Source organism: Triturus cristatus, chromosome 1_1, assembly GCF_964204655.1.
Source record: "Triturus cristatus chromosome 1_1, aTriCri1.1, whole genome shotgun sequence".
In the NCBI taxonomy this organism is placed as follows: domain Eukaryota; kingdom Metazoa; phylum Chordata; class Amphibia; order Caudata; family Salamandridae; genus Triturus; species Triturus cristatus.
The window spans coordinates 314,025,229-314,042,273 of NC_140579.1; the positions used below are offsets into that span (position 1 = coordinate 314,025,229).

Genomic DNA, 17,045 nt, shown 5'->3' on the forward strand with positions numbered 1-17,045 from the left:
ACCAATAAGAATCCATGAGCAGTGCTTGTTGACAAGCGATCCACTACTGTAGATAATCTTCTAATTTTATTTGCATTCAGAGTTATTCCCACTGCAGGTATCAATGCACAAAAGATGTCACCCACAATTTCTGTCCAAGATTCTCTCTTTCTTCGCGCTAAATGACTATTTAAACTATTTACACCTTCTTCTCTGTCCATGTGAAAGATTTTTGGAAATACCAGGCCTACATAACATGTGCCATACCAATGGTCTGGCAAACAATAATATGCCCTGTTCCCACAGATAAAATATATTCCAGGAAATACTGGATCTCTTCCACCTTTAAATCCCCATACTCCCATGATTCGGTATGTATCATGGCACTCACTATTACCTACACAGAAGTTATCGTATGCAGTTTGATTCCTTCTTATACAAAGTTTCCCTTTCTGAGGCCTGTCTAAAGCTATCGTTGTTGTTGACTCTCCTTTTGTCAGGTGTTTCTCCATTTCTATGTCCCAAGCTGTTTTCTCAACCTTTCCTTCTGTTGCTTTTTTGTGCATCTTGTGCCTTCTTTCCTCAACCATGTTCAAGAATGTCTTTTCTTCTTTCTGCAAACTGCATGTCAAATTATATTTGAACACAGCTTCTAATGTTAGTTCACTAGTCGCTAGGAAAAATTCACCTAAAACCTTTGCAGGTCTTACCTTATTCAACTTATTATTAGCAGGCACTAATGCAAAAATGTTATCTACATCTGAAAAATAATACTCTAATTTCCCTATTTCATAAAATAGGCTAGCTATTACACTACAGGTTATTCCGTAAGTAGCTGGAAGGTGATGATAAGTCACTCCCTCTGCCACAGAAGCAGGTAACTGCATGCAGACGTAGCAGTCCCTTACATCCATAGTCTTTACATATTCATGCAATAATTTTGAAAATACATTATTAGAGAAATCATTAATAGACCTATCTTTATGCAAATGAATGTTTGTTGCTACAGTCGGTACTACCTTTGAAATTTTACCTATGTTAGTTTTGTTTTGACCATTTCCTTCAATTGTATCTATTGTGACTTTAAATGAGATTACAAGAGCTAGGATGCTCCATAAAAGCATTAATAATCCTGTACAACAGCAACATGTTTTACACCATCTTTTCATGAATGTACATCTACTTTTACTATCATCTGTGTTAGCCATTTTCTAAAATAGACCGTGTCTTTTGACTTAGCCTCTTCTACTTTGTGACCAGTTTCTACCCCAAAGCATCTAAGGTTCTACTTGGTTTTATTAGTTTTCTAATTCTTTTCTTTTATTATCGTTCTCCACGTCAACAGCTTCTTTGATTATTCAGTTTGGCATCTCATCGTCCTTTGCCTCCTTCACCCAATCAGGATACAGAATTTCCTGAATCTCCGCTTCTTCTTCTCCAATGTCGGACAAGAGAACTCTCAGGATTTCTGATTCTTCTTCTTCTTTAACCACTTTCAGTAAAGCCTCCTCTGGATTTCCTTGACTATCTGCCTCTTGGGATTCTTCAGGCAGGGCCACATACGTCTATTCTGGCGACCTATACTTCTGGTTAGGTTTTCTTGTTCTTCCAGATTCTTTTGTTACAACTGTTTCTTTCTCCTTTGATTTTTCCTAACTTGTGACTTCATTCACCTGTTCAGCTCTGGGTGATTTCACTCGAGACAGTCGATATCTCAGTCTTTTTATTTTGTTTGGCCAAACTTCTGGTTTTACAGTTTTTCTCACTTTACTTTCTTTGACATTCTTTTCATTCTTTTCTTCTCTCCAAGCTCTCTTTCTCAGAACTCGACCTTCAGGTATTTCGTTCCCACTCTCTTCTGATTCTGTCCCAACTTGCTTTTCCTTTTCACCAGTTTCTTTATCCACCACTTGTTCTGGTTTCCCTACTTCTTTTCCTCCTCGGATCTCCGGTACGCAATCTTCCTGCTGACTACTTGTCCCTTCACCTAGCTGAATGTTGCAATTCCCTACACCTCCTCGGGGGTCTTCCGCAATCTGTCCCTCTCTCTCTGTAACTGTCCCTTCCTCATTCAAATCTATTAGTTCAGGTGGAATTTCATCTGGGATCTGTTCCCTTTGACTTTCTTTTACTGCTTCTTCTTTGTCTTTTCCTTCTTTCTTTTTAGGTTCTTTACTGGGACCTTTCTTTCTCTGCTCGTCTTCAGAATCTGAGCTTTCAGAAATCTGCAATCCTCTTCTCAGAGAGACACTTCTGGGGACCAGAATCTGCTTTGGTTCGTTTTCCCCCCTTTCAGGATTTTCACGTGTCTTTGGTTCTTCATGATCTGATTCAGTACTTGACTCTGATTCGTCATAGTACTCTTTCTCCTTGCAATCCACTGGATTTGGTATTCTCAGGGTGTGGCTGGCATGGATCCAGTTTTTCAATCCAGCACACTTCACAGCTGTCGTCGTGGTCAGAATGACTTGTCTTGGCTTTCCCCACCTGGGAACCAAACAGTTTCTTCTTCTGTGGACCTTTATCCTCACCCAATCTCCTGGGCTTAAATCATGGGCTTGCTTCTTTTCAAGGGTGGTGGCATCCGCTCCAACCTGATAAAACACAGAATGAACTGCGTCAGCCAGGCCTTTACAGTACTCCAACACCATGTCATCAGAAATTTACATCAGTTTGTTGACTGGTATGTATGCATGCCTCATCGCACGTCCCATGATTATTTCATGAGGACTTAGCCCTGTAGTTCTAGCTGGGGTTGCACGTATGGTCATCAAAACTAGAGGCAAGACATCAGGCCATTTCATTCCTGTGGCTAAACACATTTTCCCAATTCTGTTCTTGATTGTACCATTGATTGTACCATTCATTTGCTCAACCACACCAGAAGCCTCTGGTCGGTAGGCACAGTGCAGTTTCTGTTGTACATTCAATGCTTCACTGACCAATTTTTCAATCTCATTATAGAAATGCCCTCCTCTGTCTGATTCAAGGGTCACTGGGAACCCGAACCTGGGGATGAATTCCCTCAATAACAGCTTTGCTACTGTCAATCCATCATTTCTCCTTGTCGGGTATGCTTCTACCCGCCTGGAGAATAGGCAGACTATGACCAGAACGTACCTCAATCTGTTACATGTTGGCATCTCAATGAAGTCTATTTGCATTCTGGTAAAAGGCCCTCCTTCTCGGCCTATAGTTCCCAGACTCACCACTGTCTTTCTCCCAGGATTGTACTGCTGACAAATTAAGCATCTCTGACATAGGCTTTCTGATATGATTCTGAATTTTGGGTTGTACCAGGACTGCTTAAACGACCTGATCATATCATCTCTTCCTATGTGTCCCTGGCCATGATACATCCGTGCCATGGTAGACAACATGCTATCAGGCATGACTGGTCTTCCATCGCGATAGACCCACACATGATCCTTTTCCCTTGGTGCACATCCTGCTTTTACCCACTGCCTTGTTTCCTCATCTCCTGCTTCCTCCTGCAATTGTCTCACTTCTTCCCATGTCCCCACAACGTTAGTAAACATTAAGGAATGGGAAGTCATTTCCTTCTCTTTGGCCCGATTGACTGAATAATGATTTCTAGCACAGTACTGTGCCATGTCATTGGCATAACGGTTGCCGACAGTAACATAATCCTCCCCTTGGTGATGAGCAGCACATCCAAACAATCATGATCTGCTTCATCTCTCACTTCCACATTCTCACCATCAGGTAACAACGTTGCTGGATTCACATTCACACATCTTGCAAGGCTCACATTCGTTGCACCTAATATGACTTTATCATACTTAGTCAGCCGACTATGTGTCATATACTGAGTACGACTCCTTGTTAAAAGAATCGCCACATCATGAGGTACAAACACTTTCAAAGGATATCCCATCACGATTCCTTCACTCTGCTCCAAACTTCGACATGTTGCAGCCACTGCTTTCAGACATCCAGGTAAGCCTACAGCTACTGGGTCAAGCATCGATGAGTAATATGCAATCGGTCTCCTCAATCTTCCATGCTTCTGGATTAACACAGAAAGTGCATATCCATTTCTTTCACTGCAATATAACTCAAATTCTTTTTCATAATCAGGCATACCCAATGCTGGGGCTTCACACAATCCATCTTTTAATCGTTTGAATGCTGCCAATTCTTCCTTGTTCAATTCAAGGGGATCCTTTACATCACTCCTTGTTAGCCGTACCAGAGGTTTTGCAATCAGCGAAAAGTTGCTGATCCACTGGCGGCAGTACCCTACCATTCCCAGAAACATTCTCACTTCTCTTTGAGTCATGGGGGCTCTCATTCCTTTTATGATTCTGATTCTGTCTATTGTTATTTTCCTCAATCCTTTTTCAATGTTATGTCCCAAATACTGTACTTCCTTCTTACAGTACTGCAATTTGGCTGGGGACACTTTTAATCCTCCATCTGCCAAGTGATTTAGTAAGGCTATAGTGTCTACCTCACAAGCTTCACGAGTTTTCGACGCCACAAGGAGGTCGTCGATGTACTGCACTAGTACTGAACTCTCGGGCATTTGCAGACTTTCTAATGACTTTTTCAACAAATGATTAAATATTGAGGGGCTTTCGGTATACCCCTGTGGGATTCGGCACCATGCCAAAATACGGTCTCCAAACCGAAATGCAAAAATTTGCTGACTGTCGTGATGCAATGGAATGGAAAAGAACGCATGGCACAAATCAATTACTGTATACCATTCTGCATCATGGGGAATCTGATACAGAATCACTGATGGATTTGGCACAATGGGACAGCATGGTACAACAATCTTGTTTACCTTTCTCAGGTCTTGCACCATTCTGAATTTCCCATTTGGCTTTTTCAGCCCCATTATGGGTGAATTACATGGACTGCTCAATATTTCCCTCAGAATTCCTTGCTTGATCATTTTCTCAATTATCGGAGTTACGCCTTCAATTATTTCAGGTGTCAATCTGTACTGAGGAATGTTTGGATAACTCACTCCATCTTTGACAGTAATTTTCACTGGGTCTACGTTTCTCATTAGCCCTACATCTTCTCCAGTAAAATCCCGAACCTCTGCTTTCACAGACAATTTCAATTCTCTGGGCAATTCATCTGGATTAAATACTGCATATGTTCCAATAGTTTCACATTCTCTGTTAGCTATGGTCATTTTGTACAATACATCCTCATCTGGTGTTTCAAAAGCTATTCCATCTGGAGTACAAAATATAGTGCAGTTCATCTTGCACAGTAGGTCCCTACCTGGCAAGTTTACAGGACTGGTGTCACACACCACAAATCGCTGCATGTCAGAAAATTTCCCTATACTAACCTTTACAGGTTCTGTAAGATGTGTTTTTAGCTGTTGGTTGGATACACCAACTACTTGGATTGTTTCATCCGAAAGAGGAAGATTCTTAACATCTGCTGATCTAACAGTAGATCGAGTAGCGCCAGTGTCCACTAGGAAAATAATGTTGTCATCATTAATCTTCCCATCTACAAATGGTCCTGTCTGGTCTACTTCTAGAGTTGCGCCAAGTACGCACTCTTCTTCCTCCCTTCAGCACCGTCAATAATCTATTTCTGAATCACTCTCATCATGTTGCAGCCAATACTGCGAAACAGTGCGAGCACGTGATGGTTTATTTACCTGTTCTTCATTGTAGAATCCTGATTCTTTACTATACTTCTGTGAGTTTCTGTTCTGTGGTAAAGGTGGTTTTGGCACCTGGTTCTGGGAAGTAACCATCTGCTGCTGTTGCTGCAGTTGACCACCCACCTCTTTCCGCACCTGTGGATTCAACGATCGATTTTCAATATTAGTATTTGGAGGGTTCTTACACTCGGATTTCCAATGCCCTAACTCACCGCAATTGTGACATGGGAATTTCTTTTTGGCTTCCGCTATATTACCTTTCCCTTTCCCTGTACCAAATCGGGGTCTTACTCCTGGATTGTTCGCTTGCTCTACCAATTGAGCTTCCTGTCGTTCGGCTACCTTTACCTGTGCCCACGTCGCCTTTTCTTTCAACTTTCGTTGTTTTGCCTCAATCTCATCACTGAAGTATTTTGCATGTCTCAAAACTTCATCTATTTTCTTATTTTGCCAATCAACTGTATGCTGCTTTATCATATCACCAATTTCTGGGCGAAAACCATATACAAACCTGTATACGAAATGGCTCAAGTCTTTATCACTCAGGTTCTCGTCTCCACTGAATTGTTTAAAAGCCTGAATTAGTCTCTCATAATATGCATGTACTGACTCCTTGCTTTCCTGTTGGGTCCTTTCAACCTTTACCCATCCAGTTGTTTAGGGTGTACCTAATTTTTCAGGAATGCCATGACTTGCTCATATTTCTTAATTACCTCTGGATCGGGAGCTCCTGTTTTAGGGTCCTTAGGATACTCTTGAGTAGGCCAATTTATCATTAGCTTGCATTCTGTCCACAAATCTGCTGGTACTATTATATCGAATAGACTATTCAAATCTATCCATAATACCTTTGCCAATTTTACAAATCTGTCTACCTGCCGGTACCACTCGACGGGCTTTTCGCGTAGTCGAGGGAAATCATTTGTGAAAGACAAAATGTCCTGCCTTGTCCATGGAACATGAATATACCCTCCCCCTGGAATCTCTCTCATGGGGTATTTTGTCGTTACCTTTTCCTTCTCTCTAACAGGAAATGCTGGAAATGTCTTTTCTGTGATACTATCACGTCTTTTACACCACTTGCTTCTCCATCTGTCAACATCTCCCCATTTTCTCAACAAACCAATTATGTCCTTAATTTGACCTATCCTACCTGCGGTATTCAGGTTCTCTATATCCTTCTCAGTGAAATCAACTCGATAGGATTTTTGCAGTGATTTTACTCTTTCAAAATCTACTCCCATCTCATTTGCAATTTCCTCTAACCTTTCATGCAGGTTTTTCGCTCTCCAGGTTGCACTCTTGCAAAGAAACAACAATTCCTCATCCTGGTAATTTTTCAATTTCTCAGTAGTGATGGTTCCTACTATTAATTCTTCCAATACCATTCGTAAATTTGCCACATCTATTGACTGGGATTCTTGATCCTTTTTCTGTAACTCTCTGATCCACTCATTCAACTCATCTTTGGAAGGTCCCACTGAATTATTTACATTATTTTGTTCTGGGGCCTTTTGTGGTTCTAATAATGTTTCCATTGTCATTCTGCTCTTTTCTGCGTAAACCTGATTTACAAATGGATTAGTTAAAACATTTGGTTCAAACATATTCATTGTCGGTCCCCACGGATTGTCTATTTGACTCCGTTCAGTATTCTCAATTGTATTTTGGCCTCTGTATGGCACTGTCAAACAATGTTTAGTATCTTTTTGTTTCTCAAATATGGGCATTACCGGACCTATCGTTACTGGAACTGTCACAGCTTCTAGATTCTTGGTCAATTCTCTTATTTTCTCAGTTAATTGCAGGGTAACTTTGGCCAGTTCTACTGAATTCTCATAATTTACCCTACTTCCTGTCTGTTTTTCTGTCTCTCTTACAGAGTTACTTTTCCCTAGTTCTGGTGACATGGTCTCTGTTTTAATTATTCGTAACGTTTCTCTCATTGGGGCACTTGGTGTCAATGCCTCTGGTTCTGGTCGATACGGTGGTGGGTTTTTGTAAAACACTTCATCAAGAATATCATCTTCTGATTCATTCACTTCATACCCACTCGAATCCGTATTCCGCCTTTTCTCAGTAAATTTTCTCCCTTCATTTTCTCCTATCATTCTCACGGGATACAGACCATCAGTCATACTTGCATTCCGCCACCTTTTCATCCTGTCGTCATGTGTCTCATGTCCGTATGATCTACCAAACATATATCTGTAACCCCTACCACTTCTCTGTTTCTCTCGTTCATGCATCTCATCTTCCCATTCCGTCAATGCCTCAAACTGCGTCGGTCTAGGTCTCGGTTCTAAGTTCATCATCTTGTCTCGGAGGTTTCTCAAAACAGCCAAATTAAAGGAACCATGTTCTGGAAACGCCAGGACTCCATCGTCCTTGGTGTATTTTACCCAATTGTCTAACCAAATACAAGTATGATACCCATATTTCGCAATCATTGCAGATGCGGGGGTTTTCGGTGGAGGAAGTAACTGTCCTTCCCTAGTCTCAACTACTTTATCTTTCTTGAACCATCTTTTAATTTTCCCAAACCACGATATCTTCTTTTCTGGTGGTTGGTAAAACATTTTCTCGTTTACGTATACCGTTTAGTCCGCTTACAATGGTACCGCTATTCTGTCCACTCACTGCGCAACTCTTACTAACGCACCAATCAGGAGTGTCTATGTCACTAGCACAATCCTCCAGTCTCAGCGCGACTCACACTAATGCACCAATCAGGGAGCGTTTACGTCACTCTGTATTCGTCCACTCCTAGCGTGGCTTTACACTAACGCACCAATCCGGAGCGTTCTACGCATCTAACCTACTATCCAATCCCAGTGCGGTCGTTCTGACGTCAGCAGCCGCTGCGGCACCTCGCACTGCTCTGCGCTCGTCTACCCCTCCTTTACAAGACCGCTCCGTGAACTCTTACTGTAACTTTTACGATTCGATTAGTAACAACACTAAAACATCTCCATTGTCTGCTTCGCTAACCAAAGAACAGCAAAAGACCTTTCTCACAGAATTCCGTCTGTCCCGAGAGCAGTGCTTACCTCTGCCCTACTACGGAATCGTTACTTCCGTTGATAAAGTAGCAAATCCCTCTACTTCACCCTTCTAGCAAGCATTAGCTAATTGTTTCTCTGGTATTTTAGAAATAACCTAGAGTTTCGCAATCAACCCAAATGCCTTTTCATTTACACTCGTTCATACAAGAAAATGTAGTACATACGCACAGAATCCTGTCTTTCCCGAGAACAGCGAACCGTCTGTCCTACTACAGAATTATGACACTCGTTAACAAAGCAGCGCTTCCCTCTACTTTGTCCTTCTACCAAGCTCAGAGAACACCTGCTACCTTTTCAGTGATAAGCGTTATCGGTATGCCAATTGGTTTCCTGGTACTTAAAGACCAAAATTTTCACAGGTAACCTTCGCTATCATACACACTTCTCTCATACAGAAAATGTCTCTATTGGTAACACACGACGATGTTACCAAATCGAACTCAGACAATGCGCCATGCAACTTCACTTGTCACACGTTTCCCCTGTGTACCTACAGGGCTACAACAATCCCGTCTTTCCCGAGAGCAGCATCTGCCTCTGCTCTACTATGGAACTGCTAAACCTCCGACTTCCTACATCCCAGAAGCCGTGCAAACAACATATAACTCGACGCGACTCAACATAGAGTGTTAGTACATAAATCAATACCAATCAATAATCAATTAGCTATTTACAAGCAATCGTCGCTAAACCCAAAACAATGGCTAACCATCATTCTGCTACCAAGAAAACTGCTCCAGCGCTGAACACCACAAATCCCCTCGCTACAGACCAGACCACAAATCATTCACTCATTCACTGGTGGGGCCCATAACACCAAACATTCATTCTACTTTCAGATCAATGGTCCTCAAAAGAGGGGAGTGTCTTTCCCTTTTATTCCATGCGCTGGAAATGGGAGGAAAAGTGCACCAATCACCTGATGAGTATCGACAAGTTTACTTATACCTCCCTACCTCACCAGGATCTCAATACATGATAGCCTAGCAGTCCCTCCCATACTATTGGCCATGGATCAGCCAGTTGCTGGGAATAGCAACCCTCAATTCTGTACAACAATATACATTCAAAATACTTCAAATAATAACCCGACACAGTTCTTTAAATGCAAACAATATGTTTATCTAGTTTTAAGCATAAGGAAATCATAGAGCATTCAATATATTAGTTTGCATATTTACCTAATCTGGCTAAATGTCGTCCTCTATGTCAATTTCGGATCTTTCGTCTCTATGCCCATAAATCAAAGAACAGTTCGTAAATTAATTGGGCATCTGATCAGTCCATCAGAGTCTCTGGCAGCAGCTGTCCAGCAGTGTCACCGTCCTCTCCGTCAGCATAACGTCGGGCAATCTGGCAAAGTGATGGTGTGCAAGGAATAGAGGCAGTCTAAAAGCCATGTCCTACCCTCTCTAGTCTACTTTTATAATAAATTTTTATCGGAAAATGTTTCAATACATGTTACTAAACAATTTTAATTGGTTAACCTGGATCATTCTTCCTGCTTCTCATACATCAAATGTTGCATTAGATGCAGCTTCTCAAATTTTTGGGTACATTTGCAACAGTTTCGAATTCATTCAGGGCATGTTGATTCCCATGCAGGGTCGTGTCCTTTGTGTCATCAAATATAATAGTTCATAGTTTAAGTACATCCTTTGTTTGGTGGTTGGCGCTCCTCCCAGGACGACCTTCACAGATACAGTCTGCCTGGGGTCAGGACGAGGTTATTGTTGCTCATCTTTTACCGCAGGCGCACTTCACTCAGTGACTTCTCTGTCATTTCGGGGCATCAATATAGGGATGGCAGCCATTTTGTGGCCACTCCAGTAAGGTCAACTTAAGCAAAGGAACATAAAACGTAATTAATACATAGAAATGACTATTAAAATGTTATTCCCTCACTAAACCCACTATGTGTATGTATTTATCTAGCCAAAAGCAACACGCATTGCAGTTTATACTCATTATTTAAAGCACGATTCACAAATCACATCACAAAAGCAACATTAAACATGCAAATTCTAAATATCTGATATTAGTATGCGTACGAAATTAGTTTACGTATCAATCAAGCCATGCAAATGCAATTCCCACGTGTATTTTCTAATTAGAAATGTTGATTAATTAAACACAGCAAACAATTAATACTATTAATGTTAAACAGTTATTCATGTTAATTCAAAATGATAAAATGGAGGAGGTATACATTTCTTAAGGAAAACCTCGCTCCAGCAGAGGAACAGTAATATCAGGGGGAGGAACAGTAATATCAGGGGGAGGTACAGTAATATCAGGAGGAGGAACAGTAATATCAGGAGTAATATCAGGAGGAGGAACAGTAATATCAGGGGGAGGAACAGTAATATCAGGAGGAGTAACAGTAATATCAGGAGTAATATCAGGAGGAGGAACAGTAATATCAGGGGGAGGTACAGTAATATCAGGGGAAGGAACAGTAATATCAGGGGGATGTACAGTAATATCAGGAGGAGGTACAGTAATATCAGGAGGAGGAACAGTAATAGCAGGAGGAGGAACAGTAATATCAGGGGAGGAACAGTAATATCAGGAGGAGGTACAGTAATAGCAGGGGGAGGAACAGTAATATCAGGAGGAGGTACAGTAATATCAGGGGAAGGAACAGTAATATCAGGGGGATGTACAGTAATATCAGGAGGAGGTACAGTAATATCAGGAGGAGGAACAGTAATAGCAGGAGGAGGAACAGTAATATAAGGGAAGGAACAGTAATATCAGGAGGAGGTACAGTAATAGCAGGGGGAGGAACAGTAATATCAGGAGGAGGAACAGTAATTTTAGGGGGAGGAACAGAGGAACAGTAATATCAGAGGGAGGTACAGTAATATCAGGGGGAGGTACAGTAATATCAGGAGGAGGAACAGTAATATCAGGGGGAGGTACAGTAATATCAGGGGGAGGAACAGTAATATCAGGGAGAGGTACAGTAATATCAGGAAGAGGAACAGTAATTTAAGGGGGACGTACAGTAATATCAGGGGGAGGAACAGTAATATCAGGAGGAGGAACAGTAATATCAGGGGGAGGTACAGTAATATCAGGAGGAGGAACAGTAATATCAGGGGGAGGAACAGTAATATCAGGCGGAGGAACAGTAATATCAGGGGTAGGTACAGTAATATCAGGGGGAGGAACAGTAATATCAGGGGGAGATACAGTAATATCAGGAAGAGGAACAGTAATTTCAGGGGGACGTACAGTAATATCAGGAGGAGGAACAGTAATATCAGGAGGAGGAACAGTAATATCAGGGGGAGGAACAGTAATATCAGCAGGAGGTACAGTAATATCAGGGGGAGGAACAGTAATATCAGGGGGAGGAACAGTAATATCAGGAGGAGGTACAGTAATATCAGGGGGAGGAACAGTAATATCAGGGGGAGGTACAGTAATATCAGGGGGAGGTACAGTAATATCAGGAAGAGGAACAGTAATTTCAGGGGGACGTACAGTAATATCAGGAGGAGGAACAGTAATATCAGGAGGAGGAACAGTAATAGGAACAGTAATATCAGGGGGAGGTACAGTAATATCAGGGGGAGGAACAGTAATATCAGGGGATAATATCAGGAGGAGGAACAGTAATATCAGGAGGAGGAACAGTAATATCAGGGGGAGGTACAGTAATATCCGGGGGAGGAACAGTAATATCAGGGGGGGAGGAACAGTAATATCAGGGGGGGAGGTACAGTAATATCAGGGGGAGGAACAGTAGGACGTATAGTAATATCAGGAGTTGGTACAGTAATATCAGGGGAGGAACAGTAATATCAGGAGGAGGAACAGTAATATCAGGGGGACGTGCAGTAATATCAGGAGGAGGTACAGTAATATCAGGAGGAGGAACAGTAATATCAGGGGGACGTGCAGTAATATCAGGAGGAGGAACAGTAATATCAGAGGGAGGTACAGTAATATCAGGGGGAGGTACAGTAATATCAGCAGGAGGTACAGTAATATCAGGGGGAGGAACAGTAATATCAGGGGGAGGAACAGTAATATCAGGAGGAGGTACAGTAATATCAGGGGGAGGAACAGTAATATCAGGGGGAGGTACAGTAATATCAGGGGGAGGTACAGTAATATCAGGAAGAGGAACAGTAATTTCAGGGGGACGTACAGTAATATCAGGAGGAGGAACAGTAATATCAGGAGGAGGAACAGTAATAGGAACAGTAATATCAGGGGGAGGTACAGTAATATCAGGGGGAGGAACAGTAATATCAGGGGATAATATCAGGAGGAGGAACAGTAATATCAGGAGGAGGAACAGTAATATCAGGGGGAGGTACAGTAATATCCGGGGGAGGAACAGTAATATCAGGGGGGGAGGAACAGTAATATCAGGGGGGGAGGTACAGTAATATCAGGGGGAGGAACAGTAATATCAGGGGATAATATCAGGAGGAGGAACAGTAATATCAGGAGGAGGAACAGTAATATCAGGGGGAGGTACAGTAATATCAGGGGGAGGAACAGTAATATCAGGGGATAATATCAGGAGGAGGAACAGTAATATCAGGAGGAGGAACAGTAATATCAGGGGGAGGTACAGTAATATCCGGGGGAGGAACAGTAATATCAGGGGGGGAGGAACAGTAATATCAGGGGGGGAGGTACAGTAATATCAGGGGGAGGAACAGTAGGACGTATAGTAATATCAGGAGTTGGTACAGTAATATCAGGGGAGGAACAGTAATATCAGGAGGAGGAACAGTAATATCAGGGGGACGTGCAGTAATATCAGGAGGAGGTACAGTAATATCAGGAGGAGGAACAGTAATATCAGGGGGACGTGCAGTAATATCAGGAGGAGGTACAGTAATATCAGGAGAAGGTACAGTAAAATCAGGTCGAGGTACAGTAAGATCAAGAGGCAGGGCTCATCTTTCTTTACCTGCGTTTTTCGAAGGGTGTTGTCTTTGATTTGTGAGGTAACATGTCAAATGTGTTCATATTTCATAAGGGCTGCAGCTAAGGGTTAAGTCATTTACCATCACGTTTTCCTTCAAAGTGAGATGAAGCGCTGTACTTCTCCTTAGCATCCTTCCCCAAAGGGTTTGCATCTTTGGTGTTAACCAACATTTTCCAGAGCTATCACTTGGCAGTCCTGCTAATGCTAAAAAGGCCAAAGTTGAGCGTCTCGAATTTCACAGTCTATTTGCGTTGAACATTGACGCTCTTGGAGTGCAAGGCACAACCCGAAGACCTTTGCTCTTCGGTGGGGGAGAAGAAAGAAAGAGCAACCATACACGCATTTAATGTTTTTGTTCGAAATGACAGCACAACACATGCTTGATACTGTGACCTATATTGAAGGGGTTAATTAGGTGTTACTGTTAATGCACTCTTTCGAAGAGTTAACTGCTATTAAATGTCTACTGGTTATAAAAAGGCACAGAACTAGGGTAAAGGACAATTAAAAGCTATTCCTGCTGGCATTATTCTGGCGCTTAGGCTGCCGGAAACAGCCTCGACCCTCTCGCCCACTCACACGCATGCATTGTAAATGTCCCCATCTGCGTCCTTCTCCCAGCTTCGTACTTGTACTAAAAATAGAATAAATGCATTAAAAGGATAGTGTCCATAATCTAGGCTTTCTGAAAGGCTAACCGCTACTACAGAAGGTGGCCCCTGAAGGTAGATAACAGGCAGATCGGACAGGCGAGACAACCAAATACAATCTAGAGGGACCGAAGCTGCCTGAATACGGATAATAAGGTGCTAATTAAGTCACTAATGTCTTACAACATCGCTATACAAACAGAGAAATTCCCCCAGACAAATAAGAGAAAAAGGAATAGAGAAAAATATGTGTTTTTTATTTTTAAATACTTATCAAAATTCATAAAGGTGACATATGGCAGGATACCATTCTTACCTACATAAATATATAAAGAGTCCCACATTCACACACTCAATAAACACTAGCAAACACAGTTCCAAACATACTCATACACTTTCCACACTACAGAGAAATTAAACATTTGTAGTACTATCAAAAAACTCAAAATGATTAACATTCATAATACAAAATACATAATAGGACTGCCTTAGTTTGGAAAACTGTCTAAAAATACCCTGGCATAATTATAATATTCATTGGTTTAAACTTTTATTTAACTGTGATATCCGATTGGATCCAGAGTGTTCAGTTTCTATCAATAGAACTGAGATAAAAACATTTATGATGGCTAACAAATTAGAGGCAAGATCCCACGCCATCAAGACTCAACCAACTCTCGTATTTTATTTACAAATGGATCTTAAAAAGGGTTTCCAAAGCTATTTGTCATTTGTGACCAGAGCATCACATTGTTTCGTGCTGACACGATTAAGACTAGGTACCATACACCATCTTGTTAATTTTCCAGTCACGAAACAGAATTCCACTTACCTATGCCCATGTGATGGAGTATCCCACCAAAGCTGTCGCCACATGCTACTTTTTTGTCATTTTTATACTCATCTTAGGAAACTTTTTTTAAAACCTTTCTTTTTATATTATAATATTAGATCTTCAAAAAAATGCCATGGAGTTGCTTTTTAGATTAGACGATCCGCAATTGTGTTTTTATTTAGCTACATTTCTTATGAAAGCTATTAGCACTAGGAAATCTTTGATTATCGATAACTGATTGTACGCTTCTTTTGGTATATTTTGCACCTGCACTTTGAATTAGGCTTGTTTATGTCCAAGTAATATGTTAGGGGATCTTTGCGATTTATGCACTTGCACTTTTGTACTTTGTACTTGACATATCATGTTTATGAATTTTGATACTCTTACTTTTCATCCCCACTGTTTTTAGATTTTATTGTTTTCTTTTAATCAGATTGTTTTATGGATGTATTGCTTATATGGTTGATTTATTTGACCGAATAAAAGCTTATAAATTGAATTGAATTGAATGGTGGAGCCATCTATCGGCCTGCATCTAGAACCCACAGAGAGGGGAATGTGTCCACTGATCACAGTTAATGCTGGGTTTATTTCCTGCGATGTTAACTATGTCAATTTGCATTGTTTCCATTAGTTCTTTCTTCTTTTAACTACTAAACCCAAGGCAAGTTATTTATTCTAATTCACTCATCTTTTGGTGAGTGTGTCTTACTCTTATTGAGATGTACTTCAAACTTTCTGGCATTTTTTAGAATGATACACAGCTCTCAAACTATCTAGCTTTTGTGTGAGTAGCTCAATCAGGTCAGTTTTTTTCCTTTTTATTCTGGTTCTTGTAGTCATGAATGTATTACCTGGACTACATGCATCAGAATGCAAAGGCTAACAAAACATGGACTAGATGTGTTACTCATACATAGAACTGGGAAATCTGAAAACTCTGATATTCCTAGCAATATAGGCATAAATATCAATAGCTCTCGAGTCATGTGTGACACCTTCATACAGTCCTGGCTTTTTAGCAAAGAGCAGTTTGCAGCAATGGTGGCTAAAAGAATAAGCAGATGAGAAGCGCCACAGCACCAAGCTCACCATACACTGCTCCGACGGTGCGCACCTCTCTCCGGATCGGTGTCCACGAGCAGTAAAGGGAAGGACTTCCTTCCTGCTCAGTGGACACCAATACAACCAATCCTGGAGCTGCTCTCCTGGTGAGAGCAGCTCCAGGATTGGTGGGAGCAGGCTAACCCAGTGCTCAATTTGAGGCTGGGTGCCTGGGTGCGCACTGTGCATGTCGAGCTGGCCATTGCAATAGAGCCGGCCAACTAGACATGCGCACAGCAGGGGCAGCTGTAATCCTGCATTTTCAGGATTCAGCCCGCCCCTTTCCCTCACACTAAGACTTTTAATTAAAATATCATTGACATTCCATTTTACTTTTCTGCTGTGCCTGCTGCGCTCGCAGCAGTTGGGGTGGCGCTCCTCTGCTCAAACGAAGACGGCCCTGCTTTGCACGCTGATAATTATGAACCCGGGTTTACATATATAACTGTAGAACTACGCATCCCAAAAACAAAGTACTCTTGATTATGAAAACTGGACTGGCTGAAGTAGTCTCAAGTGACATGAGGCCACTTAACAACAGTTTCTGTGCCGCTGAGCTCTTAGCATCAGCAACACGAAAGAGGTATTAGCAGAAAGAAGGGGCAATGATCTGTAGGCTGCAACGACAAGACGGTGAGAATAACATAAACAGAAGCAGTTTTACTGTAGAATGTGATCTAAATTTGCGTAATTTGCATTTGCCCAATTAAGTGACATTTTTGGAAAATGTGAAATTATGCAAAATCCAAAGTTAGCATTGGATGCTATATTTAAGCACAAAATGGATCCT

The 17,045-nt window shown here is 41.5% G+C and overlaps 1 protein-coding gene across 7 annotated transcripts in view; it reads right to left on the reverse strand.

Moving 5' to 3' along the window:
- LOC146870167 (uncharacterized) overlaps nucleotides 1-17,045 on the reverse strand; it is a 740,305-nt gene that overhangs the window by 200,866 nt on the left and 522,394 nt on the right. For 3 of the 7 annotated variants that reach the window (XR_014969680.1, XR_014969687.1, XR_014969674.1), the window contains 3 exons: nucleotides 13,646-13,964; nucleotides 9,888-10,545; nucleotides 5,636-5,776 (listed from right to left, as the gene is read on the reverse strand). The exons of 1 other annotated variant lie outside the window; for it this stretch is intronic. The gene's annotated coding sequence lies outside the window, so the exon portion shown is untranslated. The remainder of the gene's footprint in view (nucleotides 1-5,635; nucleotides 5,777-9,887; nucleotides 10,546-13,645; nucleotides 13,965-17,045) is intronic. 3 more of the 7 variants (XR_014969693.1, XR_014969689.1, XR_014969683.1) reach the window with 2 other exon arrangements.